This window comes from Vulpes lagopus, chromosome 3, assembly GCF_018345385.1.
Source record: "Vulpes lagopus strain Blue_001 chromosome 3, ASM1834538v1, whole genome shotgun sequence".
NCBI lineage: Eukaryota > Metazoa > Chordata > Mammalia > Carnivora > Canidae > Vulpes > Vulpes lagopus.
The window spans coordinates 39569862-39588465 of NC_054826.1; the positions used below are offsets into that span (position 1 = coordinate 39569862).

Here is an 18604-nt window from a genome sequence, read left to right on the forward strand (position 1 = left end):
TATTCTGAAAATTTATGTTATCTCTTATTGTTATAAATAATGATACAGTGAATATCTGTATTTACCTCAGGCACTGTATATATATCCCACTATTTAAATAGAATAAATCTTTAAAAGTGGTTTACTAAATAAAGTATATGTATTTAACCGAGTCCTGGCAAAAGTCAGATGGTACACTCAAAGAGAATAAATGAAGAAAAATTAATCAAGGCGTTATTCACAAAGATGTAGGCAGTGTTAAATTTCACCAACCAAAGGATGGTATGGTACCATGGGAAAGCCATTATCATCTGGATTGGTTTCCTACCTGCCACTGTATCAAATTATCACACATTTAGTTAATTTAGAACAGCACAAATTCATGATCATACCTCAAAGTCCGTAGTCTCCTGGCTAAACTAAAGATGCTCTCTGGGCTGAGTTCCTTCAAGGGAGAATTTGTTCTTTGCTTTTTCCAGGTTCTGGAGGTTTGCTGCATTGCTTAGCCAATGGCCCTTTTCCACCTTCAAAGCCAGCAATTATATCACTCCAACCTCTGCTTCCTCCATTGTATCTCTAGCTCTGACCTACTGCCTTCCACTTTTAAGGACCATTGTGACTACACTGGGCCCACCTATATAATCCAGGATAATCCACTCGCCTCCAGGCTTTAAACTTAATCACATCGGCAAAGTCCTTTTTAATAAGTAAGGCATCATATTCACAAGTCCTAGGGATTAGAACATAAACATCTTTGGGGTATCATTATTCTGCCTACTACATCATTCTAGTCCTGAAAGTGCAAGAGGAAGGAGTATTGGAACCTAAAAAATGGCATAGAATAGAAGCCACCTAACAGGAGCTGTGAATTTGCATAGAATAGAAGCCACTGCCAAATAGTGGCTAGGCAGAGTGGGAGTGTGGGAACAAACACTCAGATTTCTCTCCTCTCCTACCTAAAGCATCCTACTGGTCAAACCAAATGGAAACTAGAGGGCAAGGAAACTCATATAGTGTGGGCTAGAGAGATTAGCCTCATGGGGAATACCTCATGGTGAGGAAGGCTGGAGAACAGGTCTAGAGAAACAAATTATCCAGCCATCTCCAAAAATTAGTACATGTACTGCATGATAAAGCTTCTTCATTTGCACCGTATCATCCAAAACTCTGAATATAAAGGTTTAATTTAGATCTTTTCAGTTGATGCCTAATCCATTAAAAAAAGTAGTTTTTTTATTTTTATTTTATTTTTTTTTAAAAAAAAAGTAGTTTTTTTAAAAGAGATTTTTATTTATTTATTCATGAGAGACAGAGAGAGGCAGAGACATAAGCAGAGGGAGACGCAGGCTTCCTGCAGGGAGCCTGATGTGGGACTTGATGCTAGGACCCCAGGAACATCCCCTGCGCCAAAGGTAGATACTCAATCACTGAGCCACCTAGGTGCCTGAAAAAAAAAAATTAGTTTTTAAAAAGAATCACATTGGAGTACTAAAAACCAATATATTTTAACCATTCTGTTCAACATGAACAATTTTCAAATTGGCTTTATAACAGACAAGGAAATGCCTTCAGGAAACTGCTTTTGGGTAGTTAATGTGAACTAATAGCTATGGCCCTCTGGTGAGCCCCATGGCAAATGTCCAAGTCATTCAGTGATTTATAGGGCAAAGCAGCCTGGAGCTATTTTAACAAAATGTGGACCTTCTGAGCCAATATTTCTCATCTGCTATTGCTCAGTTTAAAAAGAAACATGGTTTCTGAGTTACGGGTACCCCAAGGGTATAATTCTATACTAGGTTGGAGCTAAAATTAGCAAAGCTAGAGTCCTATTTCTGTAAATAAAATTACTATAGGTACAATTGAAACTTTATTGGTACAATTTAACCTAAAGTGACTACAAATAAAACCAGATGGAAAATGGATCAACTTATAGACCCTCTGAACCCAAGGTCCAACAGGGTACAAGACTATGACTTCCTTATTGAACAGTGCCCTGACTCCTTTGAAAATAAGAAGGAACTGAGTCCTCGTGAAGACTTACTGAATAGTAGTGCAATTATACTTGATACTTGAATTTAGTTCCTTTCTGTTTTAAGCATCTACTGACTCCTGTCTCTCTTCTTAATCATTTACTTTTTTCCCCCAAAACACTTGATGCCTTTGTAAAGTAATGAAGATACAATTCAATTCAATAAGTTTTTTGAGTACTTGCCATCTGCCAAGCACTGCACTGTGCTTTGGAGATATCATGGTGAAAACTATTTACATGGGTTTTGTTCTCATAGAGTTTACACTATATTTCAAAAAAAAAGTATTATAAAAAAGGAAAGGTATAATCACAAAATCTTTACCTTTCTTTAAATCATGTGTGTGTGTGTGTGTGTGTGTGTGTGTGTGTGTGTGTATGAGAGAGAGAGAGAGAGAGAGAGAGAGAGAGATGCCTTAAGCTGGTTTTCTTTTGTTAATTTTAATATACAGTTGGTCCTTGACAATTCGAGGGTTTAGATACTGACTCCCTCTGCAGATGAAAATTAGCATATAGCTTTGGACTCCTTCAAAACTTAACCACTAACAGCCTGCTAATGTTGACTAAAGTCATACTGATAATGTAAACAGCCAATTAACATATTTTGCATATTATGTATTGTATTATATATTGTATTCATACTGTAAACTAGAAAAATGTTATTTGAAAAGTCATAAGAGAAAACATATTTATAGAACTATATTTATCAAAGCAAACTGTGTACAAGTGGATGCAAATAGTACAAACTTGTGTTATTCAAGTTTCAACTGTATTGATATCTTTTCTGTCTTTATTTATATTTATAAGATATAGATGGAAAATAAAACTAGAAGATGGTAAATCATTGGGTTTCCCCAGAATAATATATTATTCATTTAAAAACCCCATTAAAATATTATTATTCAGGACACTTGTTAACAAAATTATAAAAGACTATTTAAGAGAGACTACTGTAATGGGGGCTTTGCAGTGGGAGAAAGATGTAGAGTTCAACTACAAATACAAGAACAAGTGGGAATTTATGGCCAGAGTACTGTAGGGCTCAGTGAATGGAAAATTACAAAGAGGACACATCAAAGCTTAGAGGGATTTTTTGCTAGACTGACTCAAAAGGTTTTTTGCTGAAACTGGGCAATGCAAAGATGAATATACAATTTCAAATGAAGACACAGTTTCCAAAGTTGAGCCTATTTGAGATAAAGGGCTCAGAGCTGCTGTACTAAAGCTTGGTCAAGGAGAGAATCTTTGCTAGTACCTAATAGAGTAGTGAATTAGTTTTTCTTTCAAAATTTTCATTTCTGGGGATCCCTGGGTGGCGCAGCGGTTTGGCGCCTGCTTTTGGCCCAGGGTGCGATCCTGGAGACCCAGGATCGAATCTCACGTCGAGCTCCCCGTGCATGGAGCCTGCTTTTCCCTATGCCTGTGTCTCTGCCTCTCTCTCTCTCTCTCTCTCTCTCTGTGTGACTATCATAAATAAATAAAAATTTAAAAAACAAAAACAAAACAAAATTGTCATTTCTGGAATATATAAGAAGTTACATAGCCAACATGCATTTCTTTTAAACATGTACTGATTTTTAGATATGGAGATGTTACCTAGGAACTAAACAGTAGAGAATCTTAAAGTGCTCTGAAAAGTGTTTTATGTTAAATTGTTGACCTCCTGTGCTCACTTTGGCAGCACACATACCAAAATTGGAATAATACAGAGAAGTGTAGCATGGCCCCTGTGCAAAGATGACATGCAAATCTGTGAAACGTTCCATATTTTAATGATTTTACTCATGTATGGAATTTAAGAAGCAAAACAAACAATCATAGCAGGAAATAAGAGAGAGGCAAATCAAATTGTTTAGAGAACAAATTGATGGTTACTGGAGGGGATGTGAGCAGGGCGTGGGTTAAATGGGTGATGGGTATTAAGAAGGGAACTTGCTGTGATGAGCACAGGGTGTTGTATGTAAGTGTTGACTCAATAAATTATACACCTGGCACTAATATTACACTGCATGTGAGCTAACTAGAATTTTAATAAAAACTAAAATAAATAAACACAAAAATTGTTTACCTCCCCAGTTTGGCAGTAGAGAATTGGTAACATCTATTAAAGTAAAAAAAAAATCCTGCTACTGCCATGAAAGCTAAAGCTTTCAGGCTTGTGTTGAGCAATGATAGAAATTATTTTACATTACAAACTAGTGCACAAGGGCCACCTATAATGGCAAAAAAAGTATGGTATTGGAAATTTACTAGGTAAGTAAAAACCATTAATTCAGAAGTAAACATCTGGTCACAAAATCCTTACTCCTCCCCAAATTTGCAAAAAGTATACATGAGGTGGTCTTTCTTGTAAAGCTACAAACATCTTAAAAGTGGGGCTACAGATTTTACCTCTGAATCTTTATTAAAGTGTAAAAAAGCCCTCACCCCAATAGGCAGTTGATGAGAATTTTCAAAATAAAATCTGAAAAATGAATGCTACTCACTATGATTCATGAAAATTTCATTTAAAACCACCCATATATGTAAATATATTTTTATTTTTTAAACAGATTAATCAGAACGCTATTTTTTTAATAATTTATGTCTTGAAACCACTCAAATGCCTATCAGTTGCAGAATAGATAAAAAAAAGCAGCAAAATATTCATACAATAGCATATTCTACACTACAAAATTTACAACAATCAAATAAACTACAAATAACAACATGATTGAATCCATATCTATAATGTAGAGTAAAATGCCAAACTCAAAACAAGAAAATTTTAAGTTCCATTTACATAAATTCAAAAAGAATCAAAACTAATCTATGGTGATGAAGGAGAATTCTTACAGGGATGGGGGAGGAGAGGATTCCTGAGCACAAGAGATGCCTCTGGGAACTGATAATACCATTTCCAGATCTATATTCCAGGTACATAGGTAGGTCATAATTTTTCTATAATTTGTGAAAATTATTTAATCAGTATCCTTTTCAGTATATATATTTATTTAAAAAAACTCAAAAATACTTAAAGGGATATAACTACATATGTACATTTTTTATATATATATCTCTATAAACGTTATTAATCTGCCATAAAAATAAGATCTAACTGTTGGTTGTTAAGCTAGGGGCACAATATAAAGAATCTTGATAAAAAATCAAACCAATTTCTAACTCTATTTTTTGCAACTAACCAGCATTGTGACCTCAAGGAAAAGAGAGCAGGCTCAAAATATTCTCATGAGAAATCTGGACCACATTAATTCTGGTTTACCTTTTATAACTTATATAAGGTATGAGTCGAATTTCACATAAACATCCCAAGTACAAACAATGCCTTTGAAAAACAACAAAAAGATTTGGTTAAGGTTTAATAGTTGGAAAATATTCTGTAAGATATACGAACAGAATAATCCAGTTGTTGTGGAAAATATATGTATATCCAAAGACATAAGTAGCCTTTATGTCCTAATTTAAGAGAATCATGGGGGTGCCTGGGTGGCTTAGCTGGTTAAGTGTGACTGTTAATTTTGGTTCCTGTCATGATTTCAGGGTCATAAGATCAAACCTTGCCTGAGCTCTACTGAATTTCACACTGAGCAGGGAACCTGCTTAAGATTCTCTCTCCTTCTCCCTCTGTCCCTCCTTCCAACTCTTGCATATATGCATATGCACGTGCACTCTCTTTCTCTCTAAAAAAATAAATAAATAAATAAAATAGAGAAAGAATCATGAACCCTCACCAAATAATTTTTTTTTAATTTTTAAAATTAGGGTAAAGTATACATAACCTTTACCACTTTAACCACTTTTCATTTTAAGTAATCTTTACCCCCAGTGTGGGGCTTGAACTCATGACTCTGAGATCAGGAATCACATACTGACTAAGCCAACCAAGTACCACCAAATGAGGACATCCTAAATGTTGTTTTCCCTCATGTGTGCTGTATACATTTGCCAAGAAAGAATTAGGTGCATAAAAATTAATTGCCTCTGTGACACACAACCTGAAATCACTGTTTTCTCAATTTACAGTTCTGGTGGCTGTGGGTCCATCTCCCCTGACCAGAGTCACATGGCCCTCTGGCTGTGTCTAGATTTCAGCTTCTTTGAAAGCCAGCTCCCAAAAAAGTCATCCAATAAGAATCAAGTCTTTTGCCATTCATCTGAGAAGGAACTACAAAAGTCACTCATATTTAAAGCAAATCACAACCTGCAGCCTCTCTGGGATCCTAACTCTTGGCCCCCAAAATAATTTTTTAGTATGTACCCTAGTGAATTTTAAGTCAGAAAATTATGAAGATAACTTCCAAATTTGGTAGGCAGAATATATATAATCATGAATGCATAGATGGATAGTTAGGTAGATGATAGATATAACGAAAAATACTAATAAAAATCACCCTCTGAGTTTTCTAAAATCCTTAGCTGTGCACATGATTTAATAATCAGGAAAGGGATATGTAGAATTGCTATTAAATTAGGGACAAATGGGGCTAGACAAGGGGCCTCGGAAGCAGGCTCACACAAATCCCAAAAATGCTGGTAAGGAAACCAGAGATAAGGGAACAAGCCAGAACACTCTGCCTTAAGGTGTGGGTGGGAGGGTGTCTTGATATAACAGCTACTTGTAACTGACAAAATATCATCAGACTCCAAAAAGGAAGTAAGCCATTAAAGATGTTATCTCTAGTCCTTACTCAAGGGTGATATCAGTGGATATGTTAAAAGGATTTAGGTTCCTGATTAGGCTCTTAATAAAAGACCAACTCTGCAAAGCTCTCAGTGGCAACCCTGTTGGGACCCCATCACTCCTGAGAGCTTTCTCTGTATCTCTACTTAATAAACTTCTATCCCTTTACTCACTCTCCCGTGTCGACTCTGTAAGATAGGAACCAAGCTCTCCCGTATCACTATGATAAAAATCTGGATTTTTAAAAAACATTATATGTGGTCAGGATAAGAGTTTTCTTAGAGAACAAGAAATTCTACCTAAAAAATCATCACCAGTAATGCAGAAGACGGTGGTACATAGATAATTAGTCAGAAGAAACAAAAAGCTTTTTTAAATGCTAACTGTTCTAAAAACCATAAGTACATCTACTTTCTGTTGTTGTTTAAACACATTCCCATAGTCCTTTATTCAAAGCCCTTCCTGTTTCAGATGGTGTTTCAGAAAGCTATTTGAAGACTCTAGCTTCTTCTACACACACACCTCCCTTTTGATTCCATTTTTTTGAATTATTTTTTTATTTTTAAAAATATTTTATTTATTTATTTGAGAGATAGAGAGAGAGAGAGAGAGAGAGAGAGAGAGAGCAAACACAGGAGCAGAGCAGAGGGAGAAGCAGGCTCTCCACTGAGCAGGAAGCCCAAAGTGGGCTTCATCCCAGGACCCTGGGATCATGACCTGAGCCGAAGGCAGACATTTAACCAGCTGAGCCTCCCAGGCACCGCTCCATTTTTTTTTTTTTTTAATACAGAAAATGCTATGGGAAGCACCAGTTTGGGAGACTGGAGTTCTCTATATTTCTATCATTAGTGAAGCACAAGTGGCAATAGTCAATCTATGTTCCACCCTCCCACGGTGTGTTTTTTAATGTTTCTGAAGTGACAGGACCCAAAAACTGGGTCATGGTGGCCCTTATCCAATTAGTCACAGTCACTCTGCTATAAGGCTGATGAAAGGACATTGCAACATTCCACTTCCCTAATGTGGGCTGATTAAGGATGATTAAATAGTGTGTTTTTCTCTCCACAGTACCCACACAGATAACAACGTGATGTGTTTGAAGAGGATACTGTGGAAGGTACATATTGACTTTTTAAATATTATAGAATCTCACAGCTTACAAGGACCTTAAAGATAATCTACTTCATTCAGTAAGACCTTTTTATTCAATTACCCATTCACTCAAAATATTTATTAATCATTTACTAAGAGCTAGAATTAATATTCCATGCTGAGGACAGAATAGTAAATAAATCACAGAAACTTGCTTCCTTTGTAAAAAAAAAATTAAAAATATATATGTAACTTATTTACATATAAATTTATTTAATAAATATTTTTGAGTACCTGCTATGTGCCAGACATTGGGAAGTATTATGTCTCTAATAGTAAACAAGGCTGTAGCAAATGCTATGGAGATCCATATTCATCACGCACATCCAGTGTGTCTTGTGTAATGGCCTTACCTTTAACTGTCAGCTCCTAAATTTCTTTGACTAAGGGCTTTTGGATCAGGGGAATTAATTTTGTTGTCTACACACAGGCTAAAAATGTCAGGGAATTAATCTCTACTCTTCCACTCACTTGCCCTTCCTCAGATGCCTTCAACTAGTAACTGGTGGGAGCTGGTGGTTAGGGTGATTAACCACTCTGGTTTGTCTGGGATTGAGGGGATTAATCAGTGCTACTACTTAATGTTTAGGGAAACCAGGATAGTATGTGAACACACAAACTCTCTCCTAGGATGGGGTAACTCTGAGGTGCAGATTTTTCACTGACTCCCAGAGTCAGCATATTATGCTGCCACCTCAGCATATTATGCTGCCACCTCAGCATATTAAATTCGACTAACCTACAGTAGTAGTGCACTTGAGTTCTTCACTAGTTATCTTCCCTTCCCTGTCTCACTTCTTTACTCTGCCTCCAGTGTTTCCAGAGATCACCTCCAAAATTAATTGTACTTGAATTCTTCCCTCAGGCTCTGCTTCTGGGAAAACTAAGCTCAAATAATGTCGTGATGCCACCATTGAAGAGATAGAAAGTGCAGTAACAGAATCAGGTAAGAATGAGTAATGATAATGCAGTGTGATGAATTCTATAAGGAAACAGCTATGCACTCTGGGAGAACCTAGAAGGATCTTAGTGGGAGGGAGAAGGCTTACAAGAAGAAGCTCCATTTAAGCTGAATTGTGAAGGATCCATTGAATGGGGGAAGAAGGATGTAGTTTTTAAGTGGGAGAAAAAAATCTTTTAAAATCGTAGAACTGAAATGAAGCACATCCTCCTGGGGATCTACAAATAGTGTCCTGTGGTTGGAGCTTATAATGAAGCGAGTAGTTTGGATGGAAGAAGCCATAAATATAAGGAGATGCTAGGTCATGAATGTCCTTGCATGTCCTCGTAAGGAGTTTATCCTGAGGGCAATGGAATAGCATTGACAGCCTTTAAGTAGGCAAGGAAATGACATGACCGGATTTGACTTCAGAAAATCATTCAGACTGCCTTTTAAAAAACAGATTGGAGAGGTCACAACCTGAAGCAGGGACACCAGTTAGGAAGTTGCAGCACTGATTCAGGGGAGGGCTAATTGTGTTTCTGATCAGTGGGGAGAGAGAAATAGAAGTTCTGCATTTTTAAGGTATTAAGAAAGTAGAAGTTATAAAATTTGTGATTTATTAGATATGATATATAAGTCAAAAAGTCCAGCTTCTTGCTTGTGTGAATTGCTGGAGAAGTGGAAAATCATTGTGATAATATTAAACTAAGTGGAAGATTTCAGTTTAGGATCTGTTGGATTTGAGTTTTTGTGGAGAATCCCTTGCATATTTAACCTTAGATGTGGTATAAAAAATGGGTAGCAGTGTGGGATTAGATATTAAACACATCTGGATTCTAGGATTCTAGGTGCACATGTTGAACAATTTATTAAATATCTTTAAGCCTCAGTTTGCTCATCTTTAAATGACCTTATTTGAATCTACTTTATAAGGCTGAGATAATTCATGAAATAGGTCTAATGGAGAGCCTGACTTACAATTATTTCTCAATTATTATGACTTTCATATTTAGTAATGGTATTGCCATCCAGGTTGTGATATGCAATAGAGACTTGGATATTTAGCTTGGAGCCACAGAGAGAGAAACAGACTGTAAACAATATCTTAAGTTATTAGAAAATAGTACATTAAAATCAGGGACTGGATGGGATTATCGAGGGGAGATTTAGAATAAAAAAGAAAAGAAGTGGATATAAATATGAGGAAAACAAAAGAAAAATCCAATAAAAATCCTCAGAGGCACCTAGCAAGAAAGGCACAGTATCATAGCACCCCACCTCCTCTGAAATAGAGTGCAAAGCAAGGAGAGGTTAATGAACAGATCAAGTTCTGCACAAAGTTTAACTAAAACTGGGATTGGGAAGTTTCCGTTGAATTTAGTAGCAAAGAAGTCAATGGTGATTTTATCTACAACAGTTTTAGCTGAGCGGTGGTGGCAGAAGTCAGATTGTAGTTGTCTAAAGCACAAATAGAAGGTGAAAGAATGGAGACAGCAATTGCAGACAACTCCTTTAAGACACATGGTTGTGAATGGAAGGAGAGAGATAAGAAAATAGCTCCAGGGGGCCTAAAAGAGGTGAAGGGAAGTTTTTATCTTTTAAAGGTAGGAGAGAATTTTACATGGCTAAAAACTGTTGGAAAAGAATCATAAAGAAAAAGTTGGAAGACAAAGAAAATTGTGTTACTAATGATCCAGACTCTTAATGAGATTAAATGCGATGAGATCCTGTGTATAGGTGAAGGAAAAACATCTTTAGGATCTTGACTAAAGAAGGGGCAAAATTGGTGCAGATGTGGTGAGATGTGAAGGTGATCTGTCTGAAGACTAAAATGTAACCGATGGACCGTAAGTAAGGTCTAGGAAGGCAAAGGGGTAAATACTAATGAAGATAGTTATAGTGAAAAGTTACAGATTACATCTAAATTATGCAGATTACCAGATACCAGTTCAGGTCTGTAGAATCAGAATCTTTGAACATTGGGCCCAAGATTATATGCTTAACAACCTCCAAGTAACTTGTATGAAAAAGAAGAGGATTCAATTTATGAAGGAATTGAGAAGCAGCTGATACGGGAGAGCTTGGTTCTTATCTCAGGGAGTCAAAGAATGAATCTCGTGGACACAGGAGAGTGAGTAAAGTGATAAAAGTTTATTAAGCAAAGATACAGAGAAAGCTCTTAAAAGTGAGAGGGATCCTGACAGAGTTGCCACTGAGGGCTTTTTGGCTGGCTTTTTATTCGGAACCTAACCGGAGAACTCAAGGCCTTGAGATTTCTTTGTGTATCTCAAGTGATTGACAGATGGCTGTTTTGAGGTCTGGTAATTATCTGGGATTGTTTGATAACTACTGAAGGGAGATACTCCCTAACACTTTGGGGCTAGGGAGCCTAATTTATTTTCTTCTTTGGTTTTACTGTCTTATCTCTGTTTCCTTGGGATGGGTAGGAGCCTGACTCTGGACCATTTGGTGTCCTTGGGATTTATGGGAGCCCGACTCTGGGCCTTTCCTTTATCTTTCCCTGCCTAGCTCCATCTGCCCCTAATTCATTCTTACATCACAGTGACCTAACTGGCATTAAAGAATAAGTCACACACACACACACACACACACACACACACACACAAACACACGCATGCACATACACACAATATCTTTGTAAAGGCATTGATCCCATTCATAAGGGCTCCATCCTCATGACCTAGTCACCCCCAGAATTTCCCACTTATAATTACCATCACATTTGGGATTAGGTTTCAACATAGGAACTTTGGAGGGACACAAACATCAGAGGTAGCAGTCAGTCATCTGCCCCTCAGCTAGAATTCCAAAGGTGAAATTACAACAAAGCCCCCCTTTTTTTTTGCTCTATAAGTAGCTTTGAGATATTTAAATTGTTCTCAGTCTTTTATAAGGGCTCTGCTATTCATTGGATATTTGTTATATGATGTTAGTTTGCAAACAAGGAAGTTCTACACCAGAGGTTATTGGTGCAGAAGTCAATGGACACCCTAGAATATTAATGAATAGATTTCAGGGATTTTATAAATCCTCTGAACTTACGAGTATTTTTTTTTTCCAACTCAAATAAATCAAAGATCCTACATGCAGTGTATATAATCTGAAAGAAATGCTGGGTAGTTATGTTCATCCTATGCTTATTCTTAGTTTTCTTATCTACTAACATTTGTCTCCAAAGGGGCTACATCAATTTAGGCTCCTGCTAGAAAGAATATGAGAAAATAATGTTTTTCTTACTCCTGCTGATGCATATACCATTTAGACTTTTAATGCTGTTTTCTAATCTTCTAAGTGTGAAATTGTGCTGCTTTGTTTTAAATTGCATTTTTCTTTATGTTCATCGGGTTCAATATCTCTCCTTACCTATGTGATTACTCAAATTTTTTTGTGAATTGACTATTCATATCCTCTGCATATTTTTCATCCTTTAGCTCTTTCATTCTTTTTTTTTTTCTTTTTCTTTTTCAGTCTTATCCATTTGGATAAGATTTATTTTGTGGTGAGTAAATTTAACCTTTGTTGCAGATGCACAGATGCTGTATTTACCTTTTCTCAGTCTACTCACTGGTTTTTAAACTTTATGATTTCTAAGGCATACAGAAGTTTTTCTTTTTTTTTTAAGATTTTATTTATTTATTCATTAGAGACACACACACACAGAAGCAGAGACATAGGCAGAGGGAGAAGCAGGCTCCCTGCAAGGAGCCTGATGTGGGACTTGATCCCTGACCCCAGGATCATGCCCTGAGCCAAAGGTAGCCACCCAACCACTGAGCCACTCAGGCGTCCCCATACAGAGGTTTTTAATTCACAGGAGTTGTTTATGTACTTTTCCTTCAAAAAGCCTTCCTTAAACAATAGTCAAAAAACATATTTGTATATCTTATTATAATAGTTTTATACTTTTATTTGTTTTTACATTAATGATTCTAGTTAGAATTTATCTTTATATGATTTAAAGTGAGACCTAAGTTATTTCATATGCTTAAATTTAACCTAACAAAAAAATTCACTAATCAATTATTTACCACACAATAGTACTGCTACTTCTGTCATAAAATAAATTTATTATCTGTCATCTATCACCTATCTGTTATCTATCTATCTATCTATCTATCTATCTATCTATCTTCTATCTAATCTTTCCAGAAATCTCTATTCTGATCCATTTATTACAGTACTGCAACATAATATAGTGTCCACACAAATTTATAAAGGACATTATATATAATATATGCACTGCTGCATTTTTATTTATATAAGATTGAAAACAAGTGTTAAAGAGACTGATTATTATAGGTAAGGTACATCCTTGTAATAGACTACCATGCAGCAGCTGAAATAATAATGTGGATCTAAGTTTATTGATATCAAAAAAATCCATAATATATTGCTAAGTAAAAAAAGCACATTGCACAATTATATAGACTTCTTTAGATTTAGTCACCAAGTTGCATTTGGCATTTGTATTCCATATGTTAAAAAAAGCATACAATAAGTGCCATGTATACACAGACACATAATAAATGTAAATTTTAAAATATGGAAGGGTTTACACTAAATTCTTGAGAATGCTGATCAGCACTACATGTCATCCTTGAGGTATGAGGAAGAAAGAAAGGAAGGGAAAATGAGAGAGGGGAAAAAACGAAAGAGAGAGGGAAAATGGGAGGCCTGGTAAGTGGGTACAAGAGAGGAGGTACAGTGAGAAGAGGAATGCTCATTTTGTTCTTTTTACTGGTACGTACGCTTTTAATATTATACAACAAGCACAATTTACTTGTACCATCAGTAAAACAGGAATGATTTATATAATTTGATGGGTATGTATCAATTTCCATAATCATTCTCATAGCCATAACTATCTATTATCAAGTAAAAACCAAAAAAATATGAGTTCTTCTCCTCTGACATTAATAAAACACATTCTGATGCACCGACTACATTAATTTTGGAGAACTGTGCTGAAAAGCAAGGGAGATATTTTTCTGATGTGGTCAGAATATCCTCTTTGATGAAGTGACATCTGAGTAAAAACTTAAATCGAGTGGGAGTGAGGGTCTTGCAATAAATCCATGGAAAGAATATTAGAGGCAGAGGGAACAGAAAGAACATGGCCTATGACTGAGGCTACTCCAGGAGCAATATGGCTGGAGACAGTATGCCAGATAGTGGGGCAACCATGAATTAGATGAAGAAGGGACTGGAAACTGTTATGACTTTGGACCTTAATCTTTTCTTGACACATTTGGACAAGTGTGATGGGATGGGAAGAACAGAAATAAACAAAGAAATAAACAAATAAATGAACAAAAAAATTAAGACACTGGTAGTATATTCAAAAGGGATAAAATAGGAGACTAAAATATGTGAACAAGTAACTCAGAGGCAGGTTCTTGGAGCCATCAATTTTGATTGGAGACCTATAAAAGACCAGCCACTCCAAAGAAACAGCCTTTGGTTTGCACCCTCATTTTCTCACTCTTGTGATTATAAGGATTTCAAAATTCTGTCTAGCCTTCTTTTGTTTCTCTACCTAAGCTTTCTTTAGTTTACTGCTTATTATTCTGTGACCACCAATTAAATCTAGGGCATTTCAACCCTCAAACATGATAGATTGCTCTTTTGACAAAAGCTGCCCAATCATTGGTAACTGCAATATTCATTTTGGTAAATAAGGAAATGAGAGACTCAGAGGGGGAAAATTGGCATGTCTAATTAGGATCATTCAGGGACTTATATATTTTCCACACAATGTCCCAAGCAGCTAGGAAAAACAGCCCATCCTGTGACATGACTTTAAGCAGGGATCTTGGTTCCTATTCAGACCAAGGACTTCTCTGTTATTACTGAATCATTTGTTACTTCTACACTCCTAGATTAAAATGATGGATAACTCTGATCCCCATTCCCCTCTTGCTGCTTAGGTGTTGTTTACTCTATTTCCTATAGATTTTTCTTTTCCTTTTTTAATTCCAACTTTGTCTCCAGAACAATTTGATTTATGTTATCCAGAATTTCAAGATGTTTATAGCTATGATCAAGTCAGAATTAGAAGTCAACAGGTTTCTACAATTGAGGAATACTATGTCCTCACATATAAGGGACATAAAAATCTAGGTTCATTTGCAGTGTCATAATGTTAAAATCAAATTGTAAATAAACATGCAAGGACAATGCAGGCTTTTTTGTTTGTTTGTTTTTAAACTAGTGCTACAAAGACCAATTATCTTATTGTGTTTGTGTAATACTGTTATGGAATCCTTTTTCTCAATTTATCTTTATAATAGAGTATCTCATCAAAATTCTTGAGAATATGTGAATTTTCCCTAGCATATTTATCTATTCATTATTTGCTGGTTTTGAGCTAACAGTCCTCAATTTTTTGCATCAAGCCATTGGCCCATGTTTTCATTTGAAAAGATAATTTTAAGTTATTGTACTTTAATTTTGATATTAAGATCACAAAAGATAGAACTTTTAGTAATGTTTCCATGTAATTTCATGTTGAAAATTATTTACGGTCTTTCCCCTTCTAATATGTACATTGATATAATTTACATTTTTTTATATTTTCTTTTTATCCCATAATTCATATATCCATCACTGTCTTAATCCATACTCATTGTCAGGGGTAAAATTTCTAAACAAGGAAATGCATAAATTGTAAGTGTGCCATTTTATGACAAATGCATACACTTGTGTAATGAAAACCAACTTCAAGAGATATAATATTATCACCCCTAGAGAGTTCCCTCATGTTCCTGCCCAAGGAATTCTACCCATCATCTCCACAGAGACAATCACTTTTGTGACTTTTTTCACCATAGTTGAGTTTTACCTGTACTAGAATATTATGTAAAAGGAAATACACCATGTGTATTATTTTGTGTAAGGTTTCTTTCACTTGGATAATGTTTTTACGATTCATCCATGTTATTGCATACATTAGTTGCTCCTTTATATTTCTGAGTAGTATCTTCTTGTAAAAATATATCTGTTTCTCTATTCTTTGATAAGAATAAAAACAGTAAAAAATTAACTTTTTTCTAGTTTAAGGCTATTACAAATAAAGCTTATATAACACTGTTTTTCAAGTCACTTGTAGGCATATGCTTTCATACACTTTGGGTATATATCTACTGATGGAGTTGCTAGATCATCGAGTAGATATGTTTGGTTTTATTAAAAACCATCAGAACTTTTTCCAAATATGTTATAATACTTAATAGCTCCATAAAAAATGTATAAGGATTCTTCTTTTTTCATATCCATGAAACATTTGTTGTTATTTCTTTTAATTTTAGTCATTCCAGGGACACCTGGGTGGCTCAGTGGTTGTGCATCTGCCTGTGGCCCAGGGTGTGAACCCGGAATCTGGGATCGAGTCACACAACGGGCTCCTTGCAGGGAGCCTGCTTCTCCTTCAGTCTGTGTCTCTGCCTCTCTGTCTCTCTCTGTGTCTCTCATGAATAAATAAATAAAAATTTTTTAAAAAATTAGTAATTCCAGTGAATGTATCTCCTTGTGGCTCCTTTGTTTATTTTTCCAAAACTATTTGAATGGAATTGGAGCTTCTAGGAATATATGGCACAATTACTTTGAGATTTTGCATACTACCTGCAAGAAACCACCTAGTTCAGAAGACTATGCCAGTTTAGAAGTAGAGCACCAAGAGTTAACTTCCTTGAAGAAAACTGTGTTCATTTAAGCCCCAGTAATGCAACACCAGATGGCTTAATCAAATTGATTGATTAGATGTAATGTCATTGAGAAAAGCAATTTCAGAGAAGAGTTCAAGAAAGCAAGGCACATTTTGATTTGCCAGATTGCAATGTTCTTGGTTTTTAATTTAACCATATATCCAATAATTTTGTATATCTCTGTTACAAATAAACTGAAGTGTATTAACTAAATTAGAGAAAAAATATAAACATATTACAACTCCTGTATTTTTCCTGCTTACCTGTTTTTTCCCCTAGCTTTTTAAAGCTATAAAGCATGAAACAAACAGTTGACCTTCTAACATGGGATTGAACTGTGTGTGTCCACTGGTATGTAGATTTTTAAAATAAATACAGTAGAGTACTGTATTTACTCTTATGATTTTTTAATAATATTTTCTCTAGCTTACTTTGCTGTAAGAATATAATATATATAAAAATATAATATGTAAGGATATATAATACATATAGCATAGAAAACACATGTTAACTGTTTATGTTATTGTTATGACTTTTGGTCAATAACAGGTTATTAGTAGTTAAATTTTGGGATATTAAAAAGTTATACATGGATTTTTTTTTTTTTGAGAGAGAGAGAGCGAGAGAGATAGACCACAGCTAGGATCATGGGGAGGTGTAGAGGGAGAGAGAATCCTAACCAGGTGCCACACTCAGTGTGGAGCCTGACATGCGGTTCAATTCCAACCCTGATATCTAGGACGTGAACTGAAATCAAGAGTTGGACACTCAACAGACTGAGCCACCCAGGTGACCCTATGCATGGATTTTTTTTTTTTTTAACTGCATGGTGCTGGGGGTTTCCTGCAATTGAGTCAGTGTTCCTAACTTCTGTGCTGTTCAAAGGTGAACTATATTGCCTGGCATTATAAACTATATGATAATAGGTGATCCACTGAGTAAAATTTGTAAGAATTACCAAATTGCTTCTTGTAAAACCACAAGCCCATTTTTTAAATGGATTGTAAATTTCTTCACTTACTTCAACTATCTTGCACCTTATTATGTGTCTTGCACTATTAATACATGACTTCTAAAGAGATAACTGTTAAAAAACATTGTATAATTTAGCAGCTTATGATACTTTTCCCAGGAGTGTTAAGAAGGAGGTATAAGTTACCCTGATAACAAAACCAGATAAAGACACCACAAAAAAAAAAAAAAAAAAAAAAAAAGAAAGAAAGAAAGAGAGAGAGACAGACAGAGAACTATAGGCCAATATCTTTGATGAACACAGATGTATAAATCCTCAACAAAATTCTAGCAAACAGAATCCAACAATACATTAAAGAAAAAATTATTCAACATGATCAAGTGGGATTTATTCCTGGGATGCAAGCATGGTTCAATATTCACAAATCATTAACATGATACATCAATAAGAGAAAGGATTAAAAACTATATGATCATTTCAGTAGACAGAAAAAGCATTTGATGAAGTTCAGTATACATTGATGATAAAAACCCTCAACAAAGTAGGTTTGTTTTTTAATTTTTATTTTACATTTTTAAAGATTTTACTTATTTATTCATGAGAGACAGAGAGAGGAAGAGACATAGAGGGAGAAGCAGGCTCCCTGTGGCAAGTCTGATGTGGGTGAGACTCAATCCCAAGACCCTGGGACTACTACCTGAACCAAAGGCAGATGCTCAACCACTGAGCCACCTAGGTATCCCAACAAAGTAAGTTTAGAGGCAACATACCTCAACATAGTAAAGGCTATTTATGAAAAACTCACAGTGAACATCATACTCAACAGCAAAAATCTTAGAACTTTACCCCTAAGGTCTGGAATCAGACAAGGATGTCTACTCTCACCACTTTTGTTCAACATAATAAATCCTAGCCAAAGCAATTAGACAACAGAAAGAAATAAAAGTCATCCAAATTGGCGACAAAGAAATAAAACTTTCAGCATTTGCAGATGACATGATGCTCTGTATAGAAAACCCTAAAGACTTCAGTAAAGAACAACTAGAACTGATAAAGGACTCACTAAAGTTACAAGATACAAAATCAATGTGCAGAAATCTGTTGCATTTCCTTCCACTAATAATAA

At 35.5% G+C, this 18604-nt stretch overlaps 1 non-coding gene across 1 annotated transcript; it reads left to right on the forward strand.

Annotated features, from left to right (window-relative positions):
* The first annotated feature begins 3670 nt into the window (after positions 1–3670).
* On the forward strand, positions 3671–3777 carry LOC121488458. Its single transcript, XR_005987086.1, has one exon. It is a non-coding gene; the product is annotated as a U6 spliceosomal RNA (small nuclear RNA).
* Positions 3778–18604: the final 14827 nt, after the last annotated feature.